This window comes from Loxodonta africana, chromosome 9, assembly GCF_030014295.1.
Source record: "Loxodonta africana isolate mLoxAfr1 chromosome 9, mLoxAfr1.hap2, whole genome shotgun sequence".
Lineage (NCBI taxonomy): Eukaryota > Metazoa > Chordata > Mammalia > Proboscidea > Elephantidae > Loxodonta > Loxodonta africana.
In genome coordinates, this window is record NC_087350.1 from 29,122,499 (window position 1) to 29,141,487 (window position 18,989).

At 37.2% G+C, this 18,989-nt stretch overlaps 1 pseudogene; it reads left to right on the top strand.

The window, feature by feature from the left end:
* LOC100655818 (actin-related protein 2/3 complex subunit 1A-like) overlaps positions 1 to 17,250 on the top strand; it is a 119,914-nt pseudogene extending 102,664 nt beyond the window's left edge.
* The last annotated feature ends 1,739 nt before the right edge of the window (positions 17,251 to 18,989 follow it).

Sequence of the window (18,989 nt, forward strand, 5' to 3'; positions counted from 1 at the left end):
CACAAACAGTATCATATTGTGGGTGTCTAGGGAATCCAACCAGAGTTTTTTAATCCTTCTTTAGATAAAATCTGTAGATCAGTTCTGTAAGCATAATAAAGAGAAACAGAGAGAGGGAGGGAGGGAGAGAGAGAAAACTAGTAATAATTGAGTTACATTGTTTCTAATTAGCAAATAGAATAATAATCTTGACTAATGTAACATGCATATCTATCATTAAGTTTTCCAAATGTGTCGATGTGATTAATTACTCTAATATTCCTTTGCAGGACTAGCTATTATATTGTTTTTCTACATCTTCTGCATGTTATAATCTTCTAATCTCCATTATACTATCACTTTTTCGTCCTAATTATGCTAGTTTAAATAAGCACGTGTGACTGATAAAGATGAATTTTGTAAAATTATTAAACTACTTAAGTTACTACTTGAGGCAGGGATTGCACTGGAATTTTTGCAGAGCTAAGAAAAATGTTTATATTGCTCTGATAAGAAACAATCTATTATAGTCATGCATTTCACATTTACTATTGTTTCTTGTTAATTTTTTTCCTAGGAAAGTTTTATTTTTTGCTTCAGACGTGAATGTGTATTTATTAAGACTCATTTAAATATTGGGAAATTGCCAAAATTCCTTTGTTTAAAATACCCAAATTTCTGATCCTATAATAGCAAAACCTCAAGTATTTTGCTTCCGTACAATTGCCACCTCTGTACATGGAATTATGGGGAATGTAAAAACTACAGGTAGAAGTTAGAAAGAGCTATTGGGAAAAGCCAGAGACAATGAGCTCAAAGACATGCCATGCATTGGTCAGGTCTCTGTAAGACCAAAGAATTCTGGGATTGGTTGGAAAAGCAAGCACACAACTAAGCACACTCCAGTCACGAGGGCAATGAGTATTGCCAAGGAGATGACAGAAAGCAGTGATGAGCAGGCAAGAGAAAGGTCAGCAGGAGGAAAGAGAAACATTGATGGCAAAGGAAGAAAAGAAGAGTAAAGGCAAGACTGGTATAAGACAGAACAGCATGAAAAATGAGAAATGCATCATCAAGAAAGGAGAGCAAACAGCAGCTAGAAACAATAGTGTGTATAAACAGAATATAAAGATGTAGAATGCCCAGATGGCACTGTGGTTAAAGTGCACACTGCTAACCAAAAGTCAGTGGTTAGCACACACCAGCTGCTCTTTGGAAGAAAGATGTGGCAGTCTGCTTTGGTAAAGAGTTACAGTCTCCAAAACCCTATGGAGCAGCTCTACTGTCTTATGGGGTCGATATGAGCCAGAGTGGACTCGTTGGCAGTGAGTTTTAAAGATGTAGAAGACCCAAACCAAGAAAGAATTTGACAATCTTATGCAACATGTACTACTTTATTCCAGTGCCTGTGTCAAAGAGTTGTTAGGTGCCGTTGAGTCCGTCCCAACTCGTAGCAACACTATAAGATGGAGTAGAACTTGCTTCTTGGGGTTTCCCAGCAGCAGCTAGTGGATTTGAACTGCCGAACTCTTGGCTAGCAGCTGAGCTCTTCACCACTATTCTGTTAAAGCGAAGAGATTTATTGAAGGTTTGAAAACAGTCCGGACTAGGGAAAATGTCTGATCTCACAGAGCAAAATGAACACTTCCAAAATGGTGAGGCAGTAAACATATATTTTAGGGTTTAGAACAGAGAACCTAAAATGCATCATTTAATGTGAGGTTACAAACTTAGATTAACATAAAGCGCATTTACTAAAGGCAGGGTTTAGGAGAGTATTGGTTAAGAGTACATACATGTTCCCCTTAGATTGGTTAAAAAAAAAAAAATTTTTTTTTTTTTACAGGGTGATAATTGCACAGATATAAGGTAGAAAAGGGGATGCGGGGAGGGGTTAGGTGAAGTAGCTTGCCCAAGCAAAATCTTTTCAGTTGCCTAGGAAACTTAGATAATATTGGCACCAAGGCCTTTTTAAAGAAATATTCCTTGAGGTCATTTTACACAAATGTATTTGCATCAAGACCCCTTCCTTGGAGTGCATACCTTCCACATCCTGTCTTGACCACAGAGAGAAACTGCTTCTTATCTGTCTATGATCACTGGCCAGGTAAACAGCCCAACGATCAGTATTGTTAACAATAAGATTTAATTTTGTTGAATGCAGCAGGGGCCTGGGTTAATTTTGCCTTTCTAGTCTGGTCAAAGGGGCTTTAGGGTTTCTCCTTTACACCTGAAAATTAAGGAGGAAGTCTTTTTAATTTTAATTAGTCCATACTTACATTGAAAGAAGTAACAGAAGCACTCACATTGAAAGGATGGAAACGAACATTCATTTAGTGCCTACTTAATTGCAAATCAAATTCTATACATGGTGAACACAACTATGTTTACTATCTGTAAAACCTCTCCACTTGCCTCACATTCCCTACAAAATCAATAGGATTAGCTCGTGCCCAATTTTCAAGACCTCTTGCTTAAGATCGGCCTTGGCATTGGTTCTGGGTTCAGCCCTTGATAAGGGAATGTATTCATTTGGGCCAATGAATGTCTATTCATTGAAGTTCTTTCTCCATTAATCCAGTCTCTTGGGTTTCTGAAACTGTAGCTGAATCTTAAAACTCCATATCATATCTAAATACTTTGAGTGCATCTTCATGGTAAATGCCAAGTGGCTATTTATAATACTTGTCTCAGGAATTTAACTTTCAATGCCTAAGTCATATCATGCTAGCCATATTAGCTAACTTGTGTCTTATCACTGCTTCCTTCAAAATCTGTGACACTAAGATAACTAAATGATAGGTTCAGCAGTAGGTTTACAAGAATTGACTCTCACTGGGCTAGTCATGATGGATTTTAGGAGCTTGACATGTGGCCCTCACTAGTGTTTAAGGCTAGATGCATAAATATAAATATGTATTTTTTGAGATTAGAGAGAGAAGATCATAGTGTTTTCACATTTTCTTTTATTTCATAATTAAGGTCCTTACTGCAGATTTTTTTTCCCTAACTAGCTACCTGTACAGTTTATTAGAAAGTTACCTTGAAAGAAATGGTTTCTGGAGGTGGAAATGGAAAATTGGGTATTGGACAAAACTTATTTGAATTATAATGCATATTAAAGAAATGTAGAAGGAAACTCTTTAGGGTCTAAGAGTCAAACATCAAAATTGGTAAAGATTTTAAGCCTGCCAAAACAATTAGAATTCTTATTCCATGTGTATTATGACAAACACGACATAAAACACGATAGCCATGAGTAATGTACCATATTGTGATATCAGTAGTATAAAGAGATTTATTTTGTTTTATTTAATTTGCTTAGTTTTTACAAGAATGTAAAAAGCTAGAGCTGGTATGATGTAAAGTAGGTATACTTTATATAATAAGTGAGGAGAAGTTGGGTCAAAAGCCCAAAACAACTCAGAAGAAGATTCAAGTCCAAGACCGAGGACTTTTCATTCCCAGATTCTTTCCATTGCTTCTGAAAGAGTAGGAGAAATTGTTTCTGTATAGAAAACAAAAAACAAACCTGTTGGTATTGAGTTGATTCCAACTCACAGAAACCTTATAGGACAGAGTAGAACTGCCCCGCAATGTTTCCAAGGAACAGCTGGTGGATTCAAACTGCTAAACTTTTGATTAGCGCTGTATTTCTTAACCACTGTACCACCAGAGCTCCAAGCAAGAGATAAATAATGCACATACTACTTATTGAATAAATATTTCAAAAATGGTGGATGTATACTTCAGTAAAGCCCTGGTTTTATTGCTTATTCATATCTGACATCTAAATTTTGACCTTGATTACATTACACCTACTTCTCACTTATCGACTATATCATTAGCTGACATTTCACATTTATGACGATAGTAAAAAAAATCTGCTTTCCAACTAATTTGTGCATTAACAACATACATCTGGCAGTAACTAATGCTGAGGTGAAAGGTGAAACCAACACTGGCTGTGATGTTTAAGGTTATGGGTCAACTTGGCTGAGCCATGATTCTCAGCAGTTCAGCAGTTACGTAATGATGTAATTTGGCAGTTAGGTAATGATGTAGTCATTCTCCATTTTGTGATCTAATGTCATCATCCTCCACTTTTGCATAATGCCAGTTTTCACATAATGAGCTGTTCTCTGGACCCTAACCATGTTGATAAGTGAGGAATGGATGTAATTTAATATTGCTTACATGGTGGTAGTCATCTGTAAGTAAAGTCAGAAAACATCTTGGTGAGTTGAAAATTCTCTATAGAGTTCATTCTGAAGCCAACACAGACACTTCTTAAGGATAGAAATGGTTCAGCTACACTGAACTTGAGCTCCCTGAAAAAAAAAAAAAAAAAAAAAAGGCCCAACAAAAGAAGGAAAAAGTGGTGTAAACTGGAGAAGCATGATCATATATGTGGCCAAAGCCCATTTTCTTTTGGCCAATAACCCAAAGAATAATAAATTAAATTGTTTAATTTTCCTCCAGCATTATTAATGATAATTTACCTTGCAAATGAATTGGGCTGACAGAGTGAAAATCCCTGTCCATAGAAACTATTCACCAAGGGGATTTCACATGGAGTTCAAGGATCTGTGAATGAGGATGGGAAAAATTACATCTTTATTTTCATACAACTATAGTATCTTCTTCAATTATGAATGTAGCATCTAACACAGTAATATTAGAATACCCTATCATATAACAGTTTCACAGCTATTTTAAAATATTGCTTATACTAGATCTTGTTATTTAATGGACTAACCATATATTTTAAAAACATTTTGATTACTGTCTTTCAATATAGTAATTTTCTTTGTAATACTTTACTTTTTTAAATTCATTTAAAAATACTGTTGTTGCCATCGCGTTAGCTGCCATCAAGCTGACTCTGACTCATGACTACCTACGTGCAACAGAATGAAATGTTGCTCAATCCTGAGTCATTCTCATAATTACAAGCAAGTTTGAGTCCATTGTGGCTATTGTGCTAATCCATCTCACAGAGGGTCTCCCTTGCCCTCTACTTCACCAAACATGATGTCCTTCTTTAGCAATAGATCCCTCCTGATGATATGTCCAAAGCAAGTGAGCTGGGCACTGTTCTGTTGTGATCCATGTTTTTCATTGGCTAATTTTCAGAAGTACATCACCAGGCCTTTCTTCTTTGTCTGTCTTAGCCTGGAAGCTCTGCTGAAAGCTGTCCACCATAGATAACCCTGCTGATATTTGAAATACTGGTGCGTAGCTTCCAGCATCATATCAACATGCAAATCACTACAGTACAAAGAACTGACAGGTGGATGTTGTATTAAAAACGCTAGTTTGGGAGATGTTCACAGATTGCCAAAATGATCCATTGCACACACACACACACACAAAAAAAAAAAAAGTTGAGAATTTCTGATCTAGTCTAACTTGTTCTAATCCAAACCATTCTAATTTCACTTCTGGATAACTATTATCTTCCTAGCTGCTTTCACTCCCTCTAGTCTTGCTACTCTGAGATACATTCTCCATTCAAATCCCACGGGTAATTTAGAATATGTAAATCATATCATCTCACTCTCTCAAAATCTCCTAATACTCTCCCAATACATTTTGACTCAAATTCCAACGGCATGCCATAGCCTAAATGCCACTTCTCACACTTCCCTTTGCTCACTATGCTCTATCACCCTGGCTTTCTTTTTGTTCTTCTAACAGACCAAGTTGAATACTGCCAAAGGCCTTTGCATTTACTCTTGATGCTGGCTACAATTCTCTGCTCCATGCACCCCCCCACCACAACTCGAATTTTGCATTGCTTCTGCTGTCCCTCAAGCACCTCTTAAGATTATCAAAAGGAGCACTGGAGTGCAGTGGCTAAGTGCTCAGCTGTTAATTGAAAGCCAGCAGTTCGAACCCTTCAGCTGCTCCATGGGAGAAAGATGTGCCAATCTGCGTCCGTAAAGATTACAGCCTTAGGAACCCTGTGAGGCAGTTGTACTCTGTTTTATAGGGTCACTATTTTTTTATGAGTTAGAATCAACTCGACGGCAGTAAGATTATTAAGATGTGACGTTTTATTCTATTATACCCGAGGTCACCCTGAGTCAGAGCTGAGTTCAATGGCATATAACAACAACAACTTATCCCTGAATACTCAGTCTCAGGTAGGTCTTTCCCACCCATGTCGCTGTCACATCATCTTGTGTTATTTATTTCAGGGTTGTTGTCACTAACTGAACTTACCTTATTTACATATTTATTTACATGTTTCTTACCTGTCTTTCTATGACCAGAGTATAAATCACAAGAGGGTCAAGGCCTTATCTGTATGGTTTACCACATTAAACCCTATAGCACATAGTGAGAACTCAATAAAAAACTTTGACTGAGTGGGTGAACCTCCCCATTTTATTGGTGAGGAAACTAGGGCACAGAATGTTTAATAAATTTCCTATAGTCATTCCATGCAGTGATACAGACAGTGAAAACACTTGTAATTAAATTTTTAATGACATGTTGGTGTTTTATACATATCTTATATATAATATATATGCATATATGTATATATACACACACAGTTTTATAACATTTAATTAATAGTTTGAGTCCAAGACTATTGATTCATTTCATCTTCAGAGTTTTGGAAATATTTGAATATGTGCTAAATGTTTTATTTCATTAGCTTTCAATTCATTTAGACTTGAAAATGTTAGCATTTTCTCTACCTTGAAAGAATCTACCTGTAGGCCTAGTTTGCTTATTTTCTTGAAATTGCTGAGCGTCCACTGATACAATAAATAATCTAGTTGAAAACAGGACCTTGGCTCATCTTTGAAACCAACTGATCTAATAAACCAACTTGTCAGTGCTCTTCTCCCTTGAGCATTTTCCCCCTTGGTGCTGCTAACCTGTTGGGACTCTCATTTTATTACAGGATTTGCATTTGTGATGCCAATCAAATTATCTGAATACTTAGATGTTTTGGGCAAAGCAATAAACAGATGACCTAAGTAGGATTAACATTTACAAAAGAGCTTTTTGTGCATTATTCCCAGAATCTGTTGGTGCTCAGCCTGATGGTGTGATCAAAGCCAGATATGTCTGGAACAGAGTGAAGACAAATTATGATTGCCACACAGAATAAGCAATAAGCAGTTTAGACAGGTATGTAGAAATCTCATGGATGCAGTGATGTTTGTGTTTCATGTTATGAAAATAGAGTGAATCTGGATGGTAAAAAAAACTGAGTCATGCCAATGCACTTGAGTCAAGTACGGGTATGCCTGCTAGAGAGTTTTCCTTTGTTTTTTTTAGAGGCACGTGGCTTATTTTAAGGGCTTCTCCTTGCATGGCATAATCACCAGCTATGTGATTAGCCATGTCTAGTTATTTCATCACATCAAAAGTAGTGTAAAATAGTTTTTCTGTTGACTGCAAAGCTGAGTTTGGTGGTTATGAATGTACCAGACATCAAAGAGCTCTATTATCCACAGACTACATGGAAGCAGGCCAGTGACACTGAAAGTTTCCCCTCTGTTCCTCCCTCTTAAGTGGAATCATCACCCACTAGACTGGAGGGAAGGAGGTGATTTCGATAATAATCCATTCTAGAACTCTTTATTCAAAAAAAAATGTTGGCGGCCAGCTGTTCTGTATCTCTACAGAAGACAAATAAAGGGGAAAATATGTTCTTATCGTAGAAGGAAGACACTACTGTGTGCTGGCTAGAATAAACCCTGAACAAGCTTCTAATTTCAGCTTTTACCTCTAGCCAGTTGTGCAAATATGGCTAAACTGTATAGTTTTTTTTTTTTTTTTTGAAGCATTTCTGAAAGACTAGGGTTAGTTTAGATAGTGTTATGGATTGAATTTTGTCCCCCAAAATATCTGTCAACTTAGCTAGTCTATGATTCCCAGTATAGTGTGATTGTCCACCATTTTTTCATCTAATGTGATTTTCCTATGCGTTGTAAGTCCTACCTATATGATGTTAATGAGGCAGGATTAGAGTAGTTATGTTAATGTGCAGAACTCAATCTATAAGATTAGGTTGTGTTAGAAATCAACTTCTTTTGAGATATAAAAGAGGGAAGCAAGCAGAGAGACTGGAGGACCTCATACAACCAAGGAAGCAGAACCAGGGACATGGGTCCTTTGGACCCATGGTCCCTGCACTGAAAAATTCCTAGACCAGGAAAAGATTGATGACAAAGGACCTTCCCCCAGAGCTGACAGAGACAGAGAGAAAGACTTCCCCTGGAGTTGGTACCCTGAATTCAGACTTCTAGCCTCCTAGTCTGTGAGGGAATAAATTTCTCTTTGTTAAAGCCATCCACTTATGGTCTTTCTGTTATAGTAGTACTAAGACAGAGTGTATGAGAAGTTCTTTGGGGCATGGAATTTCATATAATTTAAAATATTTGGTTATATGTGTTAGCTGAACTGGCAACAAGTGAATGAGAGTTACCCAGATATCATCCCAAGAGAATTTTAATGTAAAAAAAAAAAAAGTTATTGTTTTTAGTTGTCAGCTCTGACTCATAGCAACTTTGTGTATAACAAAATGAAATGTTGCTTGGTCCTGCACCATCTTTATAATTGTTGGTATGTTTGAGTCCATTGTTTTTTATTTGTTTGTTTTACAGAGCAAACAAGTTTCTCATTAAACATTAGTACACATATTGTTTTGTGACATTGGTTTCCAGCCCCACAACATGTCAGCACTATTCCCTTCTTAACCTTGGTTCCCCATTGCCAGCTTTCCCGTCCCCTCCTGCCTTATAATCTTTGCCCCTGGGTTGGTGTGCACATTTAGTCTTGTTTTGTTTTATGGCCTGTCTAATCTTTGGCTAAAGCGTGAGCCTCAGGAGTGACTTTGTTACTGAGCTATAAGAGTGTCCAGGGGCCATACTTTCAAGGTTTCTCCAGTCTCTGTCAGACCAGTAAGTCTGGTTTTTGTTTGTTTTGAAGAGTTAGAATTTTGTTCTACATTTTTCTCTAGCTCTGTCCAGGACCCTCTATTGTAATCCCTGTCAGGGCAGTCGAAGGTGGTAGCTGGTCACCATCTAGTTGTGCTGGACTCAGTCTGGTGAGGCTGTGGTAGTTGTGGTCCATTAGTCCTTTGGACTAATCTTTCCCTTGTGTTTTTAATTTTCTTCTTTTTCCCTTGCTCCAGGTGGGATGAGACCAGCGGAGTATCTTAAATGGCCATTCACAACCTTTTAAGAATCCAGATGCTACTCACCAAAGTAGAATGTGGAACATTTTCTTTATAAACTATGTTATGCCAATTGAGCTAGATAATCCCTGAGACTATGGCCCCCATAGCCCTCAGGTCAGTAATTTGGTCCGTTTGGGAGTTTGGATGTGCCTATGGAGCTTCCATGACCTTGTCTTGGAGAGCTTGAGTCTATTGTTTTGACTACTGTATCAATCCATCCCATTGAGGGGTTCCCTTGTTTTTGATGACCCTCTACTTTATCAAACATGATGTCCTATTCTAGCTATTAGTCTTTCCTGATTATGTGTCCAAAGTAAATGACCTGAAGACATGTGATATACCTTGATAATGCCAAAACAGAATAAATGCTCAATAAAGGCTAACTGAACTATCCCAATGATCACAATTTCTCACATTTATATTGTACATTTATCTCATTTTGGGGTCCCCAGAAGCAAAATCTGAGATGAGGATACACATGAAAGTAACTTGTTAGGAAGAATTTCTTGATAAAAACTGGTGAGGAAATGCAAAAGTGGGACAATGGAGGGGGAACAAAAGCAAGGGTGTAATATTCAAAGGGTGCACTATGCAAAGGCCTTCAGCTGTGTGGATGATAAATTATGGATGACATTGTGAAGAATGGGAATTTCAGAACACTTAACTGTGCTCATGAAGAACCTGTACATAGACCAAGAGGCAGTCATTAGAGCAAAACAAAAGGATACAATACGGTTTAAGCCAGGAAAGGCATATGTCAAAGTTGTATCCTTTCAACACACTTATTCAGTCTGTATGTTGAGCAGATAATCCAAGAAGCTGGGCTATATGAAGAAGAATGGGGCGTCAGGATTGGAGGAAGACTCATTAACAACCTACAGTATGCAGATGACACAACCTTCATTCCTGGAAGTGAGGAAGACTTGAAGCACTTACTGATGAGGATCAAAAACTACAGCCTTCACTACGTATTGCGATGCACCTCAATGTAATGAAAAATGATTCCCACACTGGAACAATAAGCAACATCATGATAAATGGAGAAAATATTCCAGTTGTCAAAGATACCATTTTACTTGGATCCACAATCAACGCCTATGAAAGTAGCAGTCAAGAAATCAAATGATGTGTTGCATTGGGCACATCTATTGCAAAAGATCTCTTTAAATGTAAAAAGCAAAGATGTCACTTTGAGGACAAAGGTGTACCTGACCCAAGCCATGGCATTTTCAGTCTCCTCATATGCATGTGAAAACTGGATGGTAAATAAGGAAGACTGAAGAAGAATTAATGCTTTTGAGTTATGATATTGGTGAAGAATACTGAATATACCATGGACTGCAAGAAGAACAAACAAATCTGTCTTGGAAGAAGAACAGCCAGAATGCTCCTTAGAAGCAAGGATGGAGAGAATTCGTCTTACGTGCTTTCAACATGTTATCAGGATGGACCAATCCCTGGAGAAGGACATCGTGGTTGGTAAAAGTAGAGGGTCAGGAAAAAAAAAAAAAACAGGACGACCCTCAATGAGATGGATTGCCACAGTGGCTGCAACAATGAGCTCAAGCGTAACAGCGATTGTGAGGATGGTGTAGGACCAGGCAGCGTTTCATTTTGTTGTACGTAGGATCACTATGAGTTGGAACTGACTCAATGGTACCTAACAACAACAACACTATTCAAGGAAAAATGTACAAATCATAATTTTATTTCAGTTTTCTAAAGGATTAGAGAGTTGAGGTTCAGGTCATGTCTGGGAATAAATTGATAGGGAAATCCAATCAGGAACTGATACAGAAGCAAAATGCTTATATAAGAATTCTTTCTCACATTTCTTTAGGTGGGCTAACTGACTAACTAGGCAGTCTTCAGCCTGAGGATGCCTGGAGACTGTTATTAATATCTAGTTCCTCATCATTCAGCAAGAATTATATTCTAATAGCAGCTTCCGACTTGGATTGTCACTATTCCCTAAGAGCAAGATGTCAGCATCATTGATGAATTCCCAAGAACTCAATGTGCTCTGTTTAGTTTTTTATAAAGAGCCAAAGAAAAAAAAATTAATACCATGCAATAAATGAAATTAGCATTTAATACACTATTCTTCCTTTGATTTCTACAGTTATGAAAATCTGGCATCCAAATTTTGAGGAATTTAAGATGGATTACATAAAGGGCTAGTCAGATGCCCTACTTTGTTTCTCTTTTTCCTTTCCTGATATATTATAAAAGAAAAGCTGAAGTGAGCCATTTTCATTTTTTAGGTACCACCTATGTATCAAAATACACACAAAATAAATATTACTTGATTTGTTACAAACTGTAAGAAGATTTTCTAACAATTACGGCCAAGGTCAAAAAGAATCAACAGAGAATGATATTGCACTTATATGCCTTGTTATGTCAGTTCAAACTCCCATTACCCCATTGTTGTCAAGCCTATTCAGACTCATAGTGACCCTAAAGAACAGGGTAGAACTGCCCCATAGGGTTTCCAAGGCTGTAAATCTTTATGGAAGCAGACTGCCACATGTTTCTGCTGCACAGTGGCTGGTGACCTTTCAATTATCAGCCAAGTGCTCAACCACTGCATCACCAGGGCTCCTTCTTGCACCACCAGACTAAACTAAACCCATTACCGTCAAGTCAGTTTTGACTCAGAAGCCCTATAAGACAGAGTAGAATTGCCCCATTGGGTTTCTAAGGAGTGGTCTGTAGATTTGAACTGCTGACTTTTTGGTTAGCAACCATAGATCTTAACTACTGTTTCACCAGGGCTCCTACTGACCCACTAAGGGCTCTTTAATTTAAACCCCAATTCATTGAATTTATCTTAAAGTTTATTCTTTACCCATTAACTTCAGATTTATATTGTGGATTTGGAAAGGTGGAAAGAATGCCTCATTTCTGATTCCCCACCATCATTATTTTCAATTTCATCTTTTCACCTGGCCATTGCCATGAAAATCCCCTTCCCCAAAACACTTCAAGAATAGCATAAACAGGTTACATAAAAACCTAAGGAGCTTATCAAGCGAGTAAGGGAAGATGACAGGTAAATCCTGAGAGGAGAAAATATAAAGAAAAAATTAACGGCAACCGGGATTGGCCAAGACAAAAAGGATTCCATCACGTGTGAGAGAGAGGAATTTGTGAGAGACATTGTTTTCAGACAGGTACAGCAAAAGATTGGCTGGGCGGTTGCTATTATAGCTGTATTTGTTGTTGGTTTTATAGGATTGAAGCCAAATACATGCAAAATGACCATTTTTAACCTGGGAAAGGGACTTATTCTCTAAGAGTTGATACCATCATGTATAAAATAAGGCTAAATATTTTTAGCTTGAAGGATTTTCATTAGGATTAAATAAGATAATGGTGTGCTTAGTACATGTGAAGCATTCAATAAATGATAACTTCTATTTCTATCTCACAGATATAGCACCATCTTCATGATCATTGGTATGTTTGAATCCATTGTTGTGGTTATTGTGTCAGTCTATCTCATTGAGGGTTTCTCTCATTTTTCCTAACCCTCTACTTTACCAATAGATGGTAATACAGCAAAATTAACAGCTTAAAAAAACAAAACAAACAAAAACTATTTTCAGACAACCCAGTTGTGAATTTTTACCTTGTGAACATAGCTGTTACATGAGAAAATCCTTCAGGAAATTATTATGGTCATCATCCTACAGACTCATAGATCAAATTGATTAGTTATATCCCATTAAGTATGCATCTAATTGTGCCTAGCAGTGTTTTCACAATTATTCTACTTGATAGTCTTCCAGACTTGTTCTGTGAGTAGTATGGGATTTAAACATGTTTTGTTATAGAAAAGCAAGATCATTATTTTTACTAATGTAAGAAGGATAAAACCTTCCAATTTGAATATGTAGCTAAATAAATTGTTTAAAATGTTATTTATAACTTTCTCATTCCTTTGTCTTATTAATTAGACAAATTAATGTTGGGTCCTAGTAACCACAGAGCCTTTGCTTTCTATGAATTGGCCATTAGTGTACTAGTTTGGAGGGACTGGAAAAGAGTAGAATTGCTAAGGGATTTGAGGGCTATTTAGGAATGAGGAAAAAGAAGCCATAGTTGTCGGTGAGGCCAGAAAGACTTGGGAAAAGAAACATGCTGATTATGCCAAGAGTTTAGTTATTCTAGCTCATATAATCCTCACATTTTGCGGAAGATAAAAGGGAGGATGCTCAAGCAGAAAAGCAACTCTCCTGAGGTAAATGGCTGTCAGGGTTCAATTCCAGGAGTGCCTGACTCCAAAGTCCATGTTCTTTCCTCTCTATCATTCTCTAAACTTTTTTAAAAGAATTTCTTACTTTAAAATGTATTTAGCTCTGCATTTTTAGATATGTTTGTATCCCTGGAAACCAAATGACAGTGGCTTTGTCTTCTTGAGGGTACCGTTTTATTCTGACATCAAGGGAGCACCTTGCTCACATATTACTGTCACAAGTCTTTGGCAGGTATGCCAAGTTATCTTCCTTTTCCTGAAGCACAGGGGGAAAAACAAAAGGCTGTGGCAGGTTAAACAGAGGCAAAAGAGCCAGAAAAGAGAAGGCAACTGTCAGAAACAGGAAAAGACCAGCAAATGAGAAGATTATAAAGCAGTTGAATAGAATGATTTGAAGGAACATAAGCTGATGCTAATAGGAAGTGTGGAGAAACAGGATTATTCTATCTTACGTACTTTTTTTTAGTCAGTTATATTCTGATTGTTCGATGAAAAGCATTGTTGTAAGATGGAACTTCAATTAGCTTTTGTGAGTAAGTTGTATCTCACTTGCCAGAAAGAATTGGTTTACAGTGACATATGGATCCCATTTCACACCTGTACTTGGTCTACAATTACTGAAAAAAAGACATCCACAAAAGTCTCACTATCTGGATCAGAAACCTTTTATCACTATGTATAATGCTTCATGCCAAACCACCCCAAAACTCAGTGGCTTAAAACAATAAGCATTTATTTAGTTCACAAGTCTTTGAGTTAATTGGATGACCTTGCTGATCTTGTGTTGATAGCTTACATGTTATAGGGAGGGGATGGCTGACTTTTGGCTGATCTAGGATGGCCTACAGGGTCAGCAAAAAAGGAGACCGTCAATGAGATGGATTGACACAGTGGCTGCTAACAATGGGCTTAAGCATAACAACGATTGTGAGGATGGCGCACTGTTTTCTTCTGTTGTACATGGGGTCGCTATGAGTTGGAGCTGACTTGATGGCACCCAGCAACAACGAGGATGGCCTAGCTTGAAATGACTGCTATAACTTGGCTTTGCTTCTCATATCTTTCATCCTCAAACAGGCATATTTTCAGGGTGATGATGGAGTGCAGAAGTAGGCAAACCTCATTGCACAAGCACTTTCTAAGCATAAACTTGTGTGATGTTTGTTAACATTCCATTGGCCAAAGTAAGTCACATGGTCAAAGCCAGGGTCAGAGTAGGAGAGTTCTACAAGGATACATGGCAAGATCATACCATCAGGGAGAAGAGAAGAACCAGAGCCATTGATGTAACCTGCCATATGACCTTTCTTTATGTTTTGGGTTTTTGCTGAGACCGAAACAGAACAAAGCAGCAAAGCACACATGTTTGGGGGTGTGGTGAGGGAATTTCACCAATTACAAGACACAATCTCCAAAACCTCATTGATTTTAGTAGCAAGGTTACTCTAATTGCTTTATATTCTTAGCATATAAAGGGAAGCAACTGGGAAGCTCTGACTTTAAATTTATTGTGGTTACCGATATACTTAAACTTCCTTGATTCATTATATTTTCTGACTTCTATTTATTGCTCTGTCTTTTTTGCTATTCATTTTCTCTCCCTTGATTAACTTTTTAAATATTTTTTTCTTCTCACATTTGGAAGATACATATTTTATTTATGTTCTTTTATCAACTGTCAAGAAACTCCAGAAGAATGATAATAATGGTGATGAAGGATATCCTTATCTTGTTTCTAATTTTGGTAAGATTATTTATAGTATTTGTCAATTGAATATAATACTATTAAGTTATATACTTGATTTATGGATATACATATAAATTATATATATAAATATAAATTTTGCATATATATGTAAAATTAATGACGGCTTATCTTAATCTAGATTTTATCTCTCAGATAGTTAATGAAGCAACCAAAAACTGCAATGAAGACATCTTAGTTGACAAAATTGGGGATCTTGAAAGATAATGATCTCATTATTTAATATTATTTTTAAATGCCTAATTAAAAATATTATGCTGAGTGAAATAAGTCAAACACAAAAGAAAAAAATATAGTATAATCCCATTTATATGAAATATCTAGAGTAGGCAAATACAATAAGAAAAAAGAAGATTAGAGCTGCTCCCTCTCTGCCTCTGTTCCCTTTGACTAACCAGGGTCCTCCAGTTCTTCACTCTGAGCTGCTCCAGAATGCCCCAATCCCAGTTTTGTATCCTTTGAAAACAATAAGAAAATTTCCCTGCCTCTGTTTTTACTAGAGCCAATCGCCTGTCATTCTTGGAACATGACCGTACCCAAATTGCTCTTAGCCCCTAAAATCATGAAGTTCTCATTTATAAGAATGGGAGCCACTGGGTGAAAGCTCATGAACTCAAGGAACACAACGGACACATCACAAGTATTGACTGGGCACCTAAGATCATTGTCATTTGTGGGGCAGACCGAAATGCTTACGTCTAGAGTCAGATGGATGGTGTCTGGATGCCCACTCTGGTGATCCGGAGAATTTATCTGGCAGCCACTTATGTGGAGTGATCCCCCCTAGGGAATAAATTTGCTATGGGAAGTGGAGCAGGGCACATTTCTGACTGTTACTTCCAATCCCAAAATGACTGGTGGGTTAGCAAGCACATTAAGAAGCCCATCCACTACACAGTCCTCGGCTTGGACTGACATTCCAACAACATTTTGCTGGCAGCAGGCTCGTGCAACTTCAAGTGCAGAGTGTTTTCTGCCTACATTAAAGAAGTGGATGAAAAAACAGTCAGTACACCATGGTGCAGCAAGATACCTTTTGGTCAGCAGACGTCAGAGTTGGGTGGCAGTGGCACTGGTGGCAGGGTGCACAGTGTCATCTTCTCTGCCTGTGGGAGACACCTGGCCTGGGTCAACCATGGCAGCACGGTGTCAGTTGCCAATACCTCAAAAAGTGTGCAGGTTGCAACTCTAAAAACAGAGTTCCCGCCACTCCTGAGTATACCATTTGTCTTGGAAAATAGCGTTGTGGCTGCTGCCCAATACTCTTTGACTACTACGACCATGGCTGCTTGACATTCGTGTCCAAACTCGACATTCCAAAACAGAGAATCCAGCTCAGCGTGTCAGCTACGCAGCGCTTCCGCATCATGAACCAGAGATTGACTACTGAGGACCGCAATAGGGCCTTGGAGGCGCTGCACCAGAACAGCATCACTCAAGCGTCTATTTGTGAGGTGGACAAACAACATTGTCGTAAATTCTGCACTACTGGCATCGATGGAGCCATGACAATTTGGGATTTCAAGACCTTAGAGGCTTTTATCCGGCCTTCTCATAATGTGAAGCTGAGCAAACCTCCGATATTGATCTACCGTGACAAACTGCGACTGCCTCCTGCCTCCCCACCCGCAAAAAACACTAAGCACACACATTGGGCAAATACTGTGTGTTTTTGTTTGAATATAATTGGTGAAAGTGATTTTTTTATTTTTTAACATCAGTGATTTTTTTTGTGAGTTTGTGGCTGTTCCATTCTTGACCAAAGCTTCTCTTTAAGTAGTTTATACTGGGAAATCATTACACTGATTTGAAGGAAAGGGGAGGTATGTAAGTTGTCTGTTAGAAAATGAAATAAAAATACTGAATATAGAAAAAAAAGAAAATTAGTGGTTAGAAGGACTGGAAAAAAAGAGGGGTAAATGGAAAGTTAAAATAAAAAATTATTGACAGAAGTTCTCTTTCAGAGATGTGTTATTGGATTAATCCTGTGAAATAGATTTGTTAAAGCAAAAAAACAAACAACAAAAAAAGCCTATTGCCAAGGGAGGGACAATGCTGGTGTCAGATATCAAGGAAAAAAAAAAAAAAATATATATATATATATATATATATATATATATATATCCATTTGACTTTGAGCCAATTCTAACTCATAGCAACCCTATGGGACAGAGTAGAACTGTCCCATAGGGTATTCAAGGCTGTAAATCTTTATGGAAGCAGACTGCCACATCTTTCTCCCACACAGCGGCTGGAGGGCTCTAACCACTGACCTTTCAGTTAGCAGCTGACAGCTTAACCACTGCACCACTGGAGCTCATATATATATGTATTTATATATATAAAAACCAAAACCAAACTCAGTGCTGTCGAGTCGATTCCGACTCATTGTGACCCTATAGGACAGAGTAGAACTGCCCCATGGAGTTTGCAAGGCTGCTAACCAAAGGGTCGGTATATATATATATAGACTATACATGTTGAATATATACATATTCAAAGAGAAAAAGGTTAAGATTGCTTAAAATTAAGTTTCTAAAAGTAATCACATTTTATCCTGTTGAGGAAGTAAAGGAAGCCAAAATCAATGGGGCTGCACAAAAAGAGAACCAGTTAGATTTTCAGAGGGTAAATGTTAAAGATAAAAAAAGGTGAATAACCAAGAGTAGACACAAAACTCATAAATCTATGTTCAGGTAAATTAACATAAGGGAAATTTCAGCTTCAATAATTGAGGCAAATGAGTAAATATTTATAAATAAAAGATAGAAATCAGGACTATCACTTGCTCTTTTCTTTTTTAAATCTCTGTCACACAAAAAATGTTTTCAATGTAGGCTGGATTGAACAAAATTGAGAAAACAAAAATAAAAGATACTTGAAAAGAATGGTAAGAAAAAAAAGAACAAAACTATGAAAAAAAAATAGCTACTTTAAATTCATATATCCACTCATTTAATCACTAAATATTTATTGTTTATTTGTGCAAAGAAAGAATTTTTACAAAATTACAATGAATCCTGTCATCAAGGAACTTATCATCTATGAAGGATAAATTCTATCTCTAAGTAACTATAACACAGGCAGAAAGTCATTAGTTCCAGAAAAGAGGAATTAAGACTCATGGCAATTCAGAAGGTTATCTTCTGTTGAAAAAAACATGGGGCAAACATCATGGGGAATAACTACTATGATGAATGAAATAATGAGAACTGAAAAATATATCTATAAATTATAATGGTGTGTTGAGATTGCACAATCATATAAATTTTCTACATTAAGGCAAAATAATACAAGTTCAAGGAGAATCCTTTTTTGTATAATCTCAGAGAAAGACAGAAAGAAAAAAGGAAGAAAGACAAACAGAAAGAAAAGAAGAAAAAAGGAAGAAAGAAAGGAAGAAAAACTAAAGCATACTGAGGCTCTAGTACTAGACATAGCGTCTTCACAACAAGGTTGCTGGTGGTCCTGCTGGGTTGTATACTGGTCAGCCCACCTCTGGAATCAGTTGGAAAGTTACAACTTCAGTGAGCTTTTTTGCATTTACTCATTTCTTAAACTTTTGGGGAAATCCAAGGTAACTGGTTGGTCACGTGGATTTTTTTTCCCAAGTTTTCTATTTTCTCTGTCTTTTTATACGACACTTTTCCAAGTGTTAGTAGAGTAATACAGATAATAAAATTCAAGATTTACTCCCTCATTCTGAAATCTAATATTATGAAAGCATATTGTTTGCACTCATTACTGTCAGTAACTAACTCATTGTCTAAAAATGTAGC